This window comes from Epargyreus clarus, unplaced genomic scaffold (assembly GCF_041222505.1).
Source record: "Epargyreus clarus isolate Ecla_fem2 unplaced genomic scaffold, WU_Ecla_fem_2.2 ptg000029l, whole genome shotgun sequence".
NCBI lineage: Eukaryota > Metazoa > Arthropoda > Insecta > Lepidoptera > Hesperiidae > Epargyreus > Epargyreus clarus.
This window is the reverse complement of record NW_027332235.1, coordinates 4947782-4964033: the sequence shown is the minus strand read 5'-3', so window position 1 is coordinate 4964033 and position 16252 is coordinate 4947782. Positions and strand designations below refer to the sequence as shown.

Sequence of the window (16252 nt, the reverse complement as noted above, 5' to 3'; positions counted from 1 at the left end):
ACTCCAGGTCGCCTAGACATGCGCACTGGATCTAACACCCCCCCCCCACTCACATAACAGTGCTCCATGAGAACCCCAATCGACGGGGCCATTTTGTTTTCAGCTGCCTAAAGACTAACACGTGATTCTTTGTAATGTGAAAAAGTGCAAAAGATTTTATTTTTCTGTCCATCGGTTTAGTTGAAAGATTTTTCTGGCTTCTACAAATGAAGGTATGTATAGGACTTTTTATACATAAATACCTTGTGTTGCATTATCCCGCTTTATCTTTGTTTGGATTTTATTACTCAATATCTTACCCCTATGTGAGCTGTATATATGTTCCTATATGGCTCGTCGGACTCATACTGGGAAGGGAAATATATGACGCCACTCGTCCTGTAAAAAGCTATAGCGTTTTACGGATGTCTCCTTGGCTATTAAAAATAACAATAACAGATACACGACGAATAAATATTCTTATTATTTTTTGGGAAATATGCTAAAAATACTGTACCACGCTCGGATGTCTGGAATAATAGGTCATTATTGATTTATTACGGTCAGTACATACGCAGTACCGGTTTATAATAATAGATGCTGCGATCGTCTCCACTGTTTACACCCCATAATTCTATTGATTCCATGGGAAACAACTCCTTACCACCCCGCAAATCGACGCCAGGTCACCTAGACATGCGCACTGAATCTAGCGCCCACTTCCACCCACGCAATTGTGTTTCATGAGAACCCCAATCGACGGGGCAATTTTGTTTAATCATAGGTCGTTATTGATTTTCAATGTACAGTACATGCGCAGTTGCATACAAGATTTATAGTTATAATAATAGATGCTACGACCACTTTTCCCGTTCCCACTTCAAAATTCCGTCGCCCCCAAAGGGAGCAAACACTCCTAGGTCGCCTAGACATGCGCACTGGATCTACCGCCCATCCCCACCCACGCCCCAGTGCTTTGTGAGAACCCCTGCCGACGAGGCAATTTTATTTTGAACTTTCTATATATAATCTTACACATCATTCCTTATGATGTGCAACAGTAACATTTTATAGTGAAATAGTGTGTAAATACTCAATATTATGGAGGTAACTTAGCCATATTCAGTGAGTTTATGAAATGTTTTCATCTTGTTTTATTGAATTTAAGTAGCAATTTGTTATAGTGACGGTACATTACAATTGAAAAATCCATACTCATGTAAGGCCGAATAAGCTTATTTCAAATAAAATATTGAGCCACGCCCTGTCACAATGCGCAGCGCTGTCACAACATGTAATGCGCAGTTGCAATAATATATTCCTACATAGTTTATTTTAACCAAGCACAGCGCCCCCTGATTACCCCTTTTCCTCCCCCACACCCCTGTCGTTGTTAATGTGTTTACTTCCTCTCCTTTGTATTGGCCGCCCACCTTTGTCCAGGATATGCGCATTAGCTCAAGAAATTTCCTACATCGACCTATAACAGATTGTAGTCAAAAAGTTATGAGGGATTTAGAGTTTACAATATGATCTAAAGATGAATACGATAAAGATGACAAATGTGTATTGTTTCTTTTATTCTTATTAGTATTAATTCTTGTAAAATTGGATAATTGCAATACAAAAACACAAGATTGTACAAAAACATAAGTGTATATACTGAAATGAATATTAATATTGGACCACGCAATGTACGCAAACAGTTACGCAAACAAAGTTATTGATTTACGATGTTCGATACATGCGCAGCTGCATTCCTTGCCTCCTTTCTCCCTACACTCCAAACGCCGCCGACGTTAGCCCACAACTTCTCCCTCACCCAGGAGGATTACAGGCGCCTGGACATGCGCACAAGTCTAGATTTCCCCACCCCCACCCACAGACCAAAGCCTTGTACATTCTAGAATCTATTGGTAAAATCAGTCTCCCCCGGTCGGTTCAAAGAGCAACACGTAGCTCTTTCGTTATATCTATCTATATTTTATTTATGTTCATAGCAATGTTGTGATAGTAGTGTTGTGATCGTTCCTGTTTCCAATGTTTTCTACAGATGAAGGTAAGTGTTAGACTTTAAGGTGACTGTTATTTTTCAGTATTTTCATCTTACCTTGAATTTATCGTGTGGACGTATTGTATTGTTATTGTTATAATATGTTAGAAATTGATAAATGACTTCGATATCTTAAATTTCTAATAATACTTAGTAATAATAAAAGTAATATCAGCTATAATAAGAGCCATTTTCACTCCTCGCGCTACCTGAACTTCATATGACATGCGTCAATCGATATTGCAACTGCCCGGGCGGCCTTTGTTAAAGCTTCCCTGCTCTGACGCTTTCCCAATTTTGTATTGTTACAAGTTGCAAGCAAGATATGCATTTAATAAAAGTCTTTTATATCTTCCCTTAACACTTAACAATATGTCTGTAATCACACAATTAGTTATGGGCGATACTAGTACAATTAATAATATAATAGAGTATACGCCCATACCATATACCAAGCTAGAATAATCAGCCTTTATCGATTCACGATGTCTGATACATGCGCGGCTGCATTTATTATACTTAGTTTATTTTAATAGATAGCGCAACCTCCTTTGTCTGCATTCTCCTCCTCCACTCGCCGCTGACGCTACTCCACAGCTTCTCCCCCACCCAGGAGGATTACAGGCCGCCTGGACATGCGCACAAGTCTAGATTTCCCCACCCCCAGCCACAGACCCGCGCTATGTACATTATAGAATTGATTGATTAATTGTTTATATAAAAGTAGGCAGTAGGCAGTAGGCAGGTAGTGAACGTATAAATTCAAATTTTAATAATAAAATCAAGTCTGAATTCTTTCTAAAATTGAGCACTTGCAATACAATCATAATATAGTATACGGAAAATAATGCATATTTATATTGAGACACTGTGCAACACGTAACTCTTTCGTAATATTAGTTTATATTTTATGTTAGATAGTAATGTTGCGATAGTGTTGTGATCCTGGCAATTCCAATGATTTCTAAGGATGAAAGTAAGTGTTGGAGTTTAAAGTGAACTTTATTTTTGAGTTTTTAATTTTTACTCGTTACTACTATTTATCGTTTGGACTTATTGCATTGTTATAATATATTAGGAATTGAATAATGACCTTTTGGGAATCTTGAATTTGTCATAATACTTAGTAATTTTACTAATATCATCTATAATTTGTCTATCTATAATATTCGCCCTCTTCATGCCGCCAATCGATATTGCTACTGCCCGGACGGCCTTTGTTAAAGTTTGTTCCTTCCTCGCTCTAACGCTATCTATACTCCACTCGCCGCCGACCTTACCCCACATCTGCCTCCCCACCCAGGAGGAGTACAGGGCGCCTGGGCATGCGCACTAAGTCTAGATTTCCCACCCCCGCCCACAGACCTTACCATTATAAAACCTAGGGATATGATCAGTCTCCCTCGGTCGGTTCAAAGAGCAACACGTAACTCTTTCGTAATATTCGTTTATATTTTATGTTAGATAGTAATGTTGCGATAGTGTCGTGATCTTGGCTTTCCAATGGTTTCTACGGATGAAAGTAAGTGTTAGAGTTTAAAGAGAAGTTTATTTTTGAGTTTTTAATTCTTACTCTACGTACTACGCTAAGTACTCTACTTATCGTTTGATCTTATTGAATTGTTATAATATGTTAGGAATTGAATAATGTTTTTTTGAGAATCTTTAATTTGTAATTATGCTTAGTAATTTTAGTAATATCATCTATAATGTCTCTATCTATTACATTCGCCCTCCTCACTCCACTTAAAGCTCGTATGTCATCGTCAATCGATATTGCAACTAGCCGGGCAGCCATTGTTAAAGCTTCCTTCCTCGCTCTAACGCTATCTATACTCCACTCGCCGCCGACGTTACCCCACAACTTCTCCCTTACCCAGGAGGATTACAGGTCGCCTGGGCATGCGCACTAAGTCTAGGTACACCCACCCCCACCCACAGACCCGCGCCACGTACGTTCCAGAACCCACGGATAAATTCAGTCTCCCCCGACCGGTCCACAGAGCAACACGTAGCTCTTTCGTTATATTCATTTATATTTTATTTAGATAGTAATGTGGTGATAATAGTGTTGTGGTCTTGCCAGTTTCAATGTTTGTTACGGATGAAGGTACGTATTACATTTTAAAGTGAAGTTCATTTTTGAGATGTTACTTTTTATCTATTACTTATCGTGTAGACGTATCGCGTTATATAATTTATGATGTGTCTGTATTCTGAGCCATTTGCCCTCCCCACTTCACCTGAAGCTCGACATGACATGCGTCAGTCGATATTGCAACTGTCCGGGCGGCCTTTTGTCTTCCTTCCCCACCCTAACTTTTGTCTATAAAATATCCGATTAAACAAGTATTTTCAAGCTTGTTGCATAATGCAATCTGTCCCTTGAGAAAATATTTTGATTCTATAATTTATTCTAATAGTTTCAGATGATGTATTTTCATCTTGCATTCTTTGTGTTTGAGAAGTTACACACTGTTACATACAATGTCCTAGCTTCATTGTTAAAATGATCGGAACTACTGAGCGTTATTGATTTTTTACTTACAGTACATACATACGTTATAACTTTAACAGATATAAATGATTTTAATAGACCCTGTGTCCCCATTCGCCTGATCCCCCCCTGTACTCCCTTTAGTGCTGACGCAATTGACACCCAACCCCCTTCCAGGGCGAACTCAGGTCGCCTGAACATGCGCACTAAGTCTAGAGTTTTTCACCCCCACTAACGCGTAGCGCCTGCTGGGATGGCACTCCGCCCGAAGTGATCAGTTTTTATCGGGCCGTTTAAAGACGAACATGTAAGCGTCATATTGATAGAAATTGAGTGGTGGATTGTTGTTATAGCATGACGTTATCAGTTTTTAAATTTGTTGTACAGATGAAGGTACGAGTACGTGTTGAAAGTAAAGTTATACAAAATTGCAGTATTTATTTATTGTATACCATTTTAAAATTAAAATGTAAATTAAAATAAGTGCTAGTACTTATCACTTTTTTACACGTTATGTATGTGCCACACCCTGAGCGGGACACCAAGCTGGAATAATCACTTGTTATTGGTGTGAAATGTCTGATACATGCGCAGTTGCATTTTACAAGCATATTTAATAGATAGCAAAACCCCCTTCGCCAGCTTCGTCGCTACACCCCACTCGCCGTCGACGTTTCCCTCCTCATCCCGCAACTACACCCCCGCACGGCAGGATGCCAGGTCGGCTGAACATGCGCACCAAGTCTAGATTTACCCACCCCCACCCTTACACCCCCGCCTGGCATATTCCAAGACCCCTATCGGTGACATCAGTCTCGCGCGGTCGGCCCAAACAGTAACACGCTCTCTTGTGGTACTCGGTAATAATTCATGTTGGTTAATAGTTATGTTATGATTATCTTGTCAGTTTCCAATGTCTTCTGCAGATGAGGGTAAGTGTTGGGACTTAATTTATTTTTAGCTATAGTCTATCTTTATAATCTGTTAGGCCATCTAAGCTTTCTTTACTGAATACAATTCCTTAGGAATTTATAAATATCTCAACTATGTATTTGTATAACTATTCAGTAAAAAAAATACTCAGAATAATTTGTCCGGGTCTTATCGTACGAGTCTCCCACCCCCCTTGCTTCGCCTGAAGCTCATATGTCATGCTTCAATCGATAATGCAACGGCCCGAGTAAAACTAGTCAAGGCATTCTTTACTATTCTATGACTTTCGCGATAGAATTTCTACCTAAGCAAGATTATTTTTTTATTTGGTATTCAATAAAAGTCCAAACAATCACTAAATGTTGCTTAAAATTGACAAACTGCTTTTGATCCCTAAAATTTTTAATTAAAAAAGTAGTGAGACTTATGGACAATCTCTTTGGATTTAGAACCAACATGTAGCGCATTCAAAAGATATAGACAATTTAAATAGACTCTGCGGCCCCCCCGTCTCCCGTTTCATCCCTCTATACACCCGTCGGCACTGACGTAATTGACACCCTACACACCCCCCTCCCTTCCAGGCAGAGTACTGGTCAACTGAACATGCGCACTAGTTCTAGTCTTTTCCACCCCCTCCTATGCTCAGCACCTCCTGGGACAAAACCCACCCGACGAAATCAGTTTTGATTGGGCGGTTTAAACAAACACTTATTTTATTTGATAGTGATAGATTTAGTAATAGATAGTGGTTATTCTATGGTGACCTTCATAGTGTTTGAATTGGCTGTGAGGATGAAGGTATGTTTTAAAAGCAAATTAGTGTAAAATTGCATTATTTATTTGTTAAATGCATCTCAAATGTTAATGTGCTAATATTATACACTTGACGTGCAGATCTTAAAATGAAACCCGTTTTATATATTTTTAAAAATTAATTAATTAAGTTTGTAGTTAAAATTTTTCAATAAGCAAGTACGACATGCCCTGGTCGATAATGCTACTGCCCAGGCAGTCAGCGTCGTAACTTCTTTTTATAGCATTCCCAATTGAAGATCAAAATTATAATAAGTGTCTGAAACAATTAGTAAAAACAGAGTCCCAATATATGTCTCAAACTTTGTAGTAATTTTCCTTGTTCTATGTCCATATCTGGCCAAAATTAATTGAACATTTCAATTGAAATATTGCGCCACGCCCTGTGACATACACCTATCTGGAATAATCAGTAGTTATTGATTTATAATGTCTGATACATGCGCAGTTGCATTCAACATACATATTTGATAGATGGTGAGACCTTCCTTTGCCTGCTTCATCCCTACACCCCACTCGCCGCCGACGTTACCTCCTTCCCTCCCCCGCAACCTCGCCTCCGCACGGGAGGATCTCAGGTCGTCTGTACATGCGCACCAAGTCTAGTTGTATCCACCCCCACCCTTACACCTCCTCCTGGCATATTCCAGAACCCCTATCGGTGAGATCAGTCTCTCGCGGTCGGCCCAAACAGTAACACGCTCTCTTGTGGTACTCGGTAATAATTCATGTTGGACAATAGTTATGTTGTGATTATGCTTTCAATTCGCAATGCCTTCTGCAGATGAGGGAAAGTGTTGGGACTTAAAGTATTTTAGTTTTAGTAAAATTTCTGTCTAAGCAGGTTGATTTTTCTATATTGTATTCATTAAAAGTCCAAACATCCTCTTATTGTTGCTTAAAATTGATAGACCGTTTTTGATCCCTTAAATTTCTTATCGACAATAAGTCAGTCTTAAGTACAATCTCTATAAACTTAGCGATACTCTATGGCACGAAAGTCTGGAACAGTCCAGGACCTTATTGACCCGACAGATAAAGATGTTTAATAGACATTGCGACTCCGCATCCCCGTTTCGTCCCCCCCATACACCCGTCGGCACCGACGCAATTGACACCCTACCCCCCTTCCAGGCGGAGTACTAATCAACTGAATATGCGCACTAGGTCTAGATTACCCCACCCCCAACCACGCAGTTCCTCGCGGAACCCCAGCCAACGGGGATGGGGGATCCCTACACCCGCCATCATCGGAAACGCATTTGACATGCGCCGATCGATAATGCACCTGCTCGGGCTGCCTTTGTTCAAGGTCCCTTTTTGCGACTCGTACCTTATCGGATAGTCAATGATGGTTAAGATAACAATTGTACCACTGCAAAAATTTCCGAAGAACTGATATTAAGTTTTATTCTTATTAGTTTTTGAATTGGTCAACTGCCATTTGGAACAACTTCTAATGGAATATTAAATAACGAACTATTGCTACTCTACTACAACTTTATCATTAAGCAAATTAATAATCAATGACATTGATTTTTTGTCATTAATTTTTTTATTGAAAATTAGTGAGTCGTATAAATAATCTCTTTGTATTTAGGGATACTCGAACGTCGGGAACAGGCGGGCGTAATTGATTTATTACCAGTAAATACGTGCAACAAATATAGATGATTGTAATGGATACTGCGACCCCCGTTTACCGTATCCTCCCCGTACTCCCTTCGGCGCCATTGCGATTGACACCGTACCCCCTTCCAGGCGGAGTACAGGTCAACTGTACATGCGCACTAGATCTAGATTTTTCCACCCCCCTCCGATGCTCAGTGCCTCCTGGGACAGAACCCGCCCGACGAGATCAGTTTTGATCGGGTGGTTTAAAGACAAACACGAATTTTTTTGATAGTGACAGATTTAGTGATAGATAGTGGTTATTCTATGGTGACCTTGATAGTTTATGAATTGGCTGTGAGGATGAAGGTATGTTTTAAAAGCAAATTAATGTAAAATTGCATTATTTATTTGTTACATGCCTTCTCAAATGTTAATGTGCTAATATTATACACTTAGAGGTACAGATCTTAAAATGAAACCCGTTTTATATATTTTTAAAAGTCCCAACATACGAGTATGTCACAAACTGTCCATATCTGTCCAAAATTAAATGGAACATTTCAATTGAAATATTGTGCCACGAGCTGTGACATACACCAAACAGGAACAATCAGTCGATATTTATTTATACTGTCTGATACATGCGCAGTTGCATACAACATACATAATTGATAGATAGCGAGACCCCCCTTTGGCGTGCTACATCCCTACACCCAACTCGGCGCCGACTTTACCTCCCACCCTCCCCCGCAACCTCGCCTCCACACTGGAGGATTCCAGGTCGTCTGTACATGCGCACCAAGTCTAGATTTACCCACCCGTACCCTTCACCTCCGCCTGGCATGTTTCAGAACCCCTATCGGTGAGATCAGTCTCGCGGTCGGCCCAAAAAGTAACACGCTCTCTCGTGGTACTCGGTAATAATTCATGTAGGTTAATAGTTATGTTGTGATTATCCTTTCAATTCGCAATGCCTTCTGCAGATGAGGGTAAGTGTTGGGACGTAAAGTATTTTAGTTATAGTCTTTCTTTATAACCGATTAGGTCATCTGAATTTTCTTATCTGTATACAATACCTTAGGAATTTATAAATATCTTAACTATGCATTTCTATTACTATTCAGTAAAAAGATACTCAGTATAATACTGCTCCGGTCATCCTACGTACGAGCCTTTTATCCTTCTCGCTTCACCTGAAGCGCATATGCCATGCGTCAATCGTTAATGCAACGGCCCGTTTAAACGTAATCAGGCTATCTTTACCACTCTGTGACTTTCCCGATAAAATTTTTGTTTAAGCCGGTTTGTTTTTCTATATTGTATTCAATTAAAGTCCAAACATCCTCCTATTGTTGCTTAAAATTGATAGACTGCTTTTTATCCCTGAAATTTCTTATTGACAATTAGTCAGTCTTATGTACAATCTCTATTAACTTAGCGATACTCTATGGCACGAAAGTCTGGAACAGTCCAGAACCTTATTGATTTATTACCAACAGTACATACGTAGTGCATTCAACAGATATAGATGATTTTAATAAACACTGCGACCCCCATCTCCCGTTTCGTCCCCCCAAACACCCGTCGGCACCGACGCAATTGACACCTTACCCCCTTCCAGGCGGAGTACTCGTCAACTGAATATGCGCACTAGGTCTAGATTACCCCACCCCCAACCACGCAGTTCCTCGCGGAACCCCAGCCAGTGGGGGTGGGGGGGGGATCCCTACCCCCTTCGTCGGAAACGCATTTGACATGCGCCGATCGATAATGCACCTGCTCGGGCTGCCTTTGTTCAAGGTCCCTTTTTGCGACTCGTACCTTATCGGATAGTCAATGATGGTTAAGATAATAATTGTATTATTGCACAAATTTCCGAAGAACTGATATTAAGTTTTATTCTTATTAGTTTTTGAATTGGTCAACTGCCATTTTGAACAACTTCTAATTGAATACTACTATATTATAAAGCAAATTAATAATCAATGACAGACTTTAATCGTTAAAATTTCTTATCGAATATTAGTGAGACTTATGGACAACCTCTTTGTACTTAGCGATGCTCTATAGCTCGAGCGTCGGGAATAGTCCGGCTGTATTGATTTATTACCAACAGTACAAACATAGCGCATTCAACAGATGTAGTTAATTTTAGTAGACACTGCGACCCCCGTCTCCCGTTTCCTTCCCGTACTCCCTTCGGCGCCTACGCGATTGACACCTTACCCCCTTTCAGGCGGAGTACAGGTCAACTGTACATGCGCACTAGATCTGGATTTTTCCACTCCCTCCTTTGTTCAGTGCCCCCTGGAACAGACCCCGCTCGACGAGATCAGTTTTGATCGGGCGGTTTAAAGACAAACACGTATTTCATTTGATAGTGATAGATTTGGTGATAGAGAGTGGTTATACTATGGTGACAATAATAGTTTTTGAATTTGCTGTAAGGATGAAGGTATGTTGTAAAAGTAAATTAATGTTAATTATGTCAAATATGCCATCTCAGTCCACATCAATGCAAAAAATAACTTGAACATTTAAATTGAAATATTATGCCACGCCTTGTGGCATGCACCAAGCTGGAATAATCAGACGATATTGATTTATACTGTCTGATACATGCGCAGTTGCATTCAACATACATATTTGATAGATGGTGAGACCTCCCTTCGCCGGCTTCATCCCTGCACCCCACTCGCCGCCAACGTTACCTCCCTCCCTCCCCCGCAACCTCGCCTCGGCACGTGAGGATCTCAGGTCGTCTGTACATGCGCACCAAGTCTAGATTTACCCACCCCCACCCTTCACCTCTGCCTGGCATATTCCAGAACCCCTATCGGTGAGATCAGTCTCCCGCGGTCGGTCCAAACAGTAACACGCTCTCTCGTGGTACTCTGTTATAATCCATGTTGGTTAATAGTTATGTTGTGATTACTTTGTCAATTCTCAATGCCTTCTGCAGATCAGGGTAAGTGTTAGGACATAAAGTATTTTAGTTATAGTATTTTATTACATATATTTTCACACTATTTCTTTATTAACCATTAGCCCATCTGAATTTTCAGAATTGAATACAAATTCCTTAGGAATTTATAAATATTTTGTGCCGTGTGGCTCCGGCGGCGAATAGACCACCCCATACCTGCCCGTGGGTGTCGTAGAAGCCGACTAAGGGCATCTACCGGGTAGATGGGCAGCAGCGTCTACTCGGGCATTTAACATCCTACTGCGACGGTCCCACTGGTTGCTGGGTCTGACACCGCCTGGCGTAATTCCCGAAGGTGTCTCGCTTGGTGGTAAGATCTCTTCGTGGGATCTGCCTGGCTAGCTACCACCCTCAGGTCGGAGTCTACCGCTAATAACGACTCGTCGTGTTTCGGTAGTGCGCCTGGGAGCCAGTTCATCCCCTTATCCCTCCCTTCCCATCCCCCTGTGGTGCTTCCGACGGCGTACTGTACGGGTCCGTTGAGTCTCTTTAAGCATCGTTGCCCCTGGGGGCGTGGTGTGTTGGCGCGGGGGCCAGGGAGACCCGGTGAAACGGTTGTCCGCTGGCCGCCCGCCGGTTAGTTGGGGACCCGAACCCGGGCAACACTGTTAACCTCTGGCCCGGGAGGCTGTCCCGCCAACCGGCGAAAAATCCCGTTGCGCGGCTACCTTGCCGGAGTAAGAGACCGGAGTGGAGCCGGGTAGTCGTGCACGGGGGGGACCGGGGGCCCTTCCGTCCCCCGCGCCAGCATCCCACATCACCTCCGTAGGCTCGGTGTCACGAGACTCATACTTTGTCCCGTGAGGCGTTGGCGGAGCATTGCAAATCCTTTCAAATTCCCGCCCTTTTTGGAACAACCACCAACTATGAGAAAGCCTAATAAAAAGAAGAAAAGTTGCACAGCGGCGACCTCTTCCACATTTACTGTGGATATGTGCAATATCAGAGGAGTCCATTCCAATCTGAATGCCGTCCACCACCACCTTGAGACGGTAAAGCCGGCTTTTCTCTTTTTGACGGAGACGCAGATATCTACCCCGGACGATACATCGTATTTGGAATACCCCGGTTACAATTTAGAACATGCCTTCAGGCGTCGTGCCGGGGTATGTGTGTATGTTCGGGGGGACGTCTGCTATCGCCGTCTCAGCTTTCTCGAAGACAAGGACCTATCATTGTTGTGGCTGCGCGCGGACGTCGGAGGTCTTACCCGTGTCTACGCGTGCCTGTATAGGTCCTATAGCGGAGACGTGGAGACAACTCGATTATTCGAGCACGTCCAGTGGGCAACCGACAGAATGCTGCAGCAGTGTCCTTCGGCAGAGTTGGTGGTTCTCGGTGATTTCAACGCTCATCATGTTGATTGGCTGGGATCCCGGACCACCGACTTTGCCGGGAGATCTGCATATGACTTCTCCTTGGCATATGGGCTCTCTCAGGTCGTACCTGGTTTCACTAGGGTGCCTGATGTAGAGACCCATACTGCCTCTTTGCTGGACCTACTGCTGACTACCCATCCGGTGGACTACCAAGTAATGGTCAAGGCTCCCCTTGGATCCTCTGACCATTGCTTGGTAAGTTCGACTGTGCCCTTGTCGTACCCCGTGGAGACACGTCCCCCCGGGAGACGACAAGTTTGGCATTACAAGTCAGCAGACTGGGACGGATTCCGGGAGTTCCTGGCTTCGTACCCGTGGAGGCAGCTATGTTTCGTCTCGGGTGACCCTAGCTCGTGTGCTGAGTCTGTAACCGACGTGATACGGCAGGGTATGGAGCGTTTCATTCCAAACTCTGTCGTGTCCGTCGGCGGGCGGAGTCAGCCCTGGTTTGGTGGGTCTTGTGCTAAAGCGCTAAGCCTTAAGCAGGAGGCCTTCCAAACCTGGGCATCAGCACACGCTAGCAAGGACCCAAAAACCCCCGAGCTCCGAACCGCGTTTAATGCTGCCTCCCGTTCAGCGAAGAAGCATATGGCCAAGGCGAAGTCTAAGCACATCGGCAGAATTGGCGAGCGGCTACTTGGTTACCCCTCCGGGAGTCGAGCCTTCTGGTCGCTGGCCAAAGCTGTCGAGGGTAATTTCTGCCGGTCTTCACTACCGCCCCTGCGGAAACCAGATGATTCTCTGGCCCACACGGCAAAGGGGAAAGCCGATCTTCTTGGTACCCTCTTTGCCTCAAACTCGACTCTTGATGACACAGGGGCCACACCGCCTACCATCCCGCGGTGTGAGAGCTCTATGCCGGATATTCGCTTTACGCAGAAGGCTGTCAGGCGAGCTCTATTGTCCCTCGATATCAAGAAGTCGAGCGGGCCAGACGAAATCCCCGCAGTGGTGCTCAGGACGTGCGCTCCCGAGTTGGCTCCCGTCTTAACGCGCCTATTCTCGCTTTCCTACACCACAGGACAAGTACCGTCTTCGTGGAAGGTTGCCCTTGTACACCCTATTCCCAAAAAGGGTGACCGCAGCGACCCGGCCAACTATAGGCCTATAGCGATAACCTCCTTGCTCTCAAAAGCTATGGAGCGTGTTGTAAACACGCAGCTCCTTAGGTACCTGGAAGAGCACCGGCTGATCAGCGATCACCAATATGGTTTTCGCAAGGGCCGATCAGCTGGTGATCTTCTTGCGTACCTCACTCACCGTTGGGCGCAGGCTGTTGAGAGCAACGGGGAGGCATTGGCCGTAAGCCTGGACATCGCTAAGGCCTTTGACCGGGTCTGGCATAGGGCCCTTCTCGCGAAGTTACCATCTTACGGTCTTCCCGAGAGGTTGTGCACATGGACAGCCAGCTTTCTGTCTGAGCGGCATATTAAGGTCGTAATTGACGGGTGCTGCTCAGACACGAAGCTCATCAACGCTGGCGTGCCCCAAGGGTCTGTATTATCTCCCACGCTTTTTATTCTGCATATCAATGATATGCTGCTAAAAATCGGTGGCATTCATTGCTATGCAGATGATAGCACGGGAGATGCTGTGTACACAGGCCGTGCGAACACCTCTCGGACATTCGTGGAAGAAAGCAGAATCCGACTTGTGTCTGAAATCGAGAACTCTCTGGAGCGGGTCTCGGAATGGGGTCGTCTTAACCTTGTTGAGTTCAACCCCTCGAAGACACAAGTCTGCGCGTTTACCGCTAAAAAAACCCCATTCGTCATAGCGCCTAAGTTCCAAAGTACCCCGCTCACCATTGGTAAAAGTGTAGGGATCCTGGGAGTCGACATCTCGTGCGACGTGCAGTATCGGAGTCATTTGGAAGTTAAAGCCAAGTTGGCTTCAAAGAAACTGGGCGTCCTAAACAGAGCCAAGCAGTACTTCACTGGGGGGCAACTCCTGCTGCTTTATAAAGCGCAGGTGAGGCCCCACATGGAGTACTGCTCGCATCTCTGGGCAGGGGCACCACAATACCAACTTAACCCACTTGACTCCGTACAGAAACGCGCGGTGCGAATCGTCGATGACCCAGTGATCTCTGATCGGTTAGAACCCTTAAGCCTTCGGAGGGACATAGGTTCCCTCTGCGTGTTCTACCGACTTTACAATGGTGAGTGTTCTGAGGAACTGTTTGATCTGGTGCCTACGTCGCCTTTCCTTCATCGCACCACTCGCCGAAGGATGAAGTTCCATCCACATCAACTGGACCCGTGGCGGTCCTCCACGGTTCGGTTTAATAGATCATTTTTGCCGCGTACGTGCAAAATGTGGAATGAACTTCCTCCTGAGGTATTCCCTCAGGACTATGACATGGGGCTCTTCAAGAGGGGTGTAAAAAGAGCTCTCCTTCAAAGCCGGCGATGCATTGGCGACTCCTCTGGTGTTGCAAATGTCCATAGGCGACGGTGACTGCTTTCCATCAGGCAGCCCGTCTGCCTTATCGTTAGGTTACATATAAAAAAAAAAAAAAAAAAAAATATCTTAACTATGCATTTGTATCACGATTCAGTAAAAATATACTCAGTATAATGTTGCTCTGTTCATCCGACGTACGAGCCTCCCATCCCCCTCGCTTCACCTGAAGCTCATATGACATGCGTCAATCGATAATGCAACTGCCCGGGTAAACGTAACAGTAATAAAAGTCCAAACGTCTACTTATCGTTGCTTAAAATTGATAGACTGCTTCAGTCTTATGTACAATCTTTAAACTTAATCTTAATCTTAATCTTTAAACTTAGCGATACTCTATGGCACCAAAGACTGGAAAAATCCAGGGTGGTATTGATTTATTACCAACAGTACATACGCAGTGCATTCAACAGATATAGATAATTTTAATAGACACTGCGACCCCCATCTCCCGTTTCGTCCCCCAAAACACCCGTCGGCACCGACGCAATTGACACCCTACCCCCTTCCAGGCGGAGTACTAGTCAGCTGAACATGCGCACTAGGTCTAGATTAACCCACCCCCACCCACGCAGTTCCTCGCGGAACCCCAGCCAATGCGTCATTTTCTATCTGACTGTGTAATGATGAACACGTGACGAGTGACATTTTAAATTGTGATTAGAATTGTTGAGTCATTATGACCTTGCATATTTCCAATGTTTTCTACACATGACGGTGAGTGTACTCAACTGTAATCATTTTTTTATTTTGTTTATCTTTATAATTATCATCTATTTATTGGAAAAGAGAACTAAATTATATTTTAATAATACATTGTATCTCTATCTATTTTCATTATGAGTCTGCATATTATATAAACCGGTATAGTGAATATGTTAGGTTACCTGGGATGGGGGGGTCCCTATCCCCGCCACCGTCGGAAACGCATTTGACATGCGCCGATCAATAATGCACCTGTTCGGGCTGACTTTGTTCAAGGTCCCTTTTTGCGACTCGTACCTTATCGGATAGTCAATTATGGTTAAGATAATAATTGTACCATTGCACAAATTTCCGAAGAACTGATTTTAAGTTTTATTCTTATTAGTTTTTGAATTGGTCAACTGCCATTTAGAACAACTTCTAATTGAATACTACTATATTATTAAGCAAATTAATAATCAATGACAGACTTTAATCGTTAAAATTTCTTATCGAAAATTAGTGAGACTTATGGACAACCTCTTTGTACTTAGCGATGCTCTATAGCTCGAGCGTCGGGAATAGTCCGGCTGTATTGATTTATTACCAACAGTACAAACATAGCGCATTCAACAGATGTAGTTAATTTTAGTAGACACTGCGACCCCCGTCTCCCGTTTTCTCCCCGTACTCCCTTCGGCGCCTACGCGATTGACACCCTACAGGCGGAGTACAGGTCAACTGTACATGCGCACTAGATCTGGATTTTTCCACTCCCTCCTTTGTTCAGTGCCCCCTAGAACAGAACCCGCTCGACGAGATCAGTTTTGATCGGGCGGTTTGAAGAC

General features: G+C 43.6%; 1 protein-coding gene across 4 annotated transcripts in view; it reads left to right on the top strand.

The window, feature by feature from the left end:
* The window catches only part of REPTOR-BP (REPTOR-binding partner), a 69664-nt gene that overhangs the window by 33498 nt on the left and 19914 nt on the right, over window positions 1-16252 (top strand). The gene's annotated exons all lie outside the window — the stretch shown is intronic.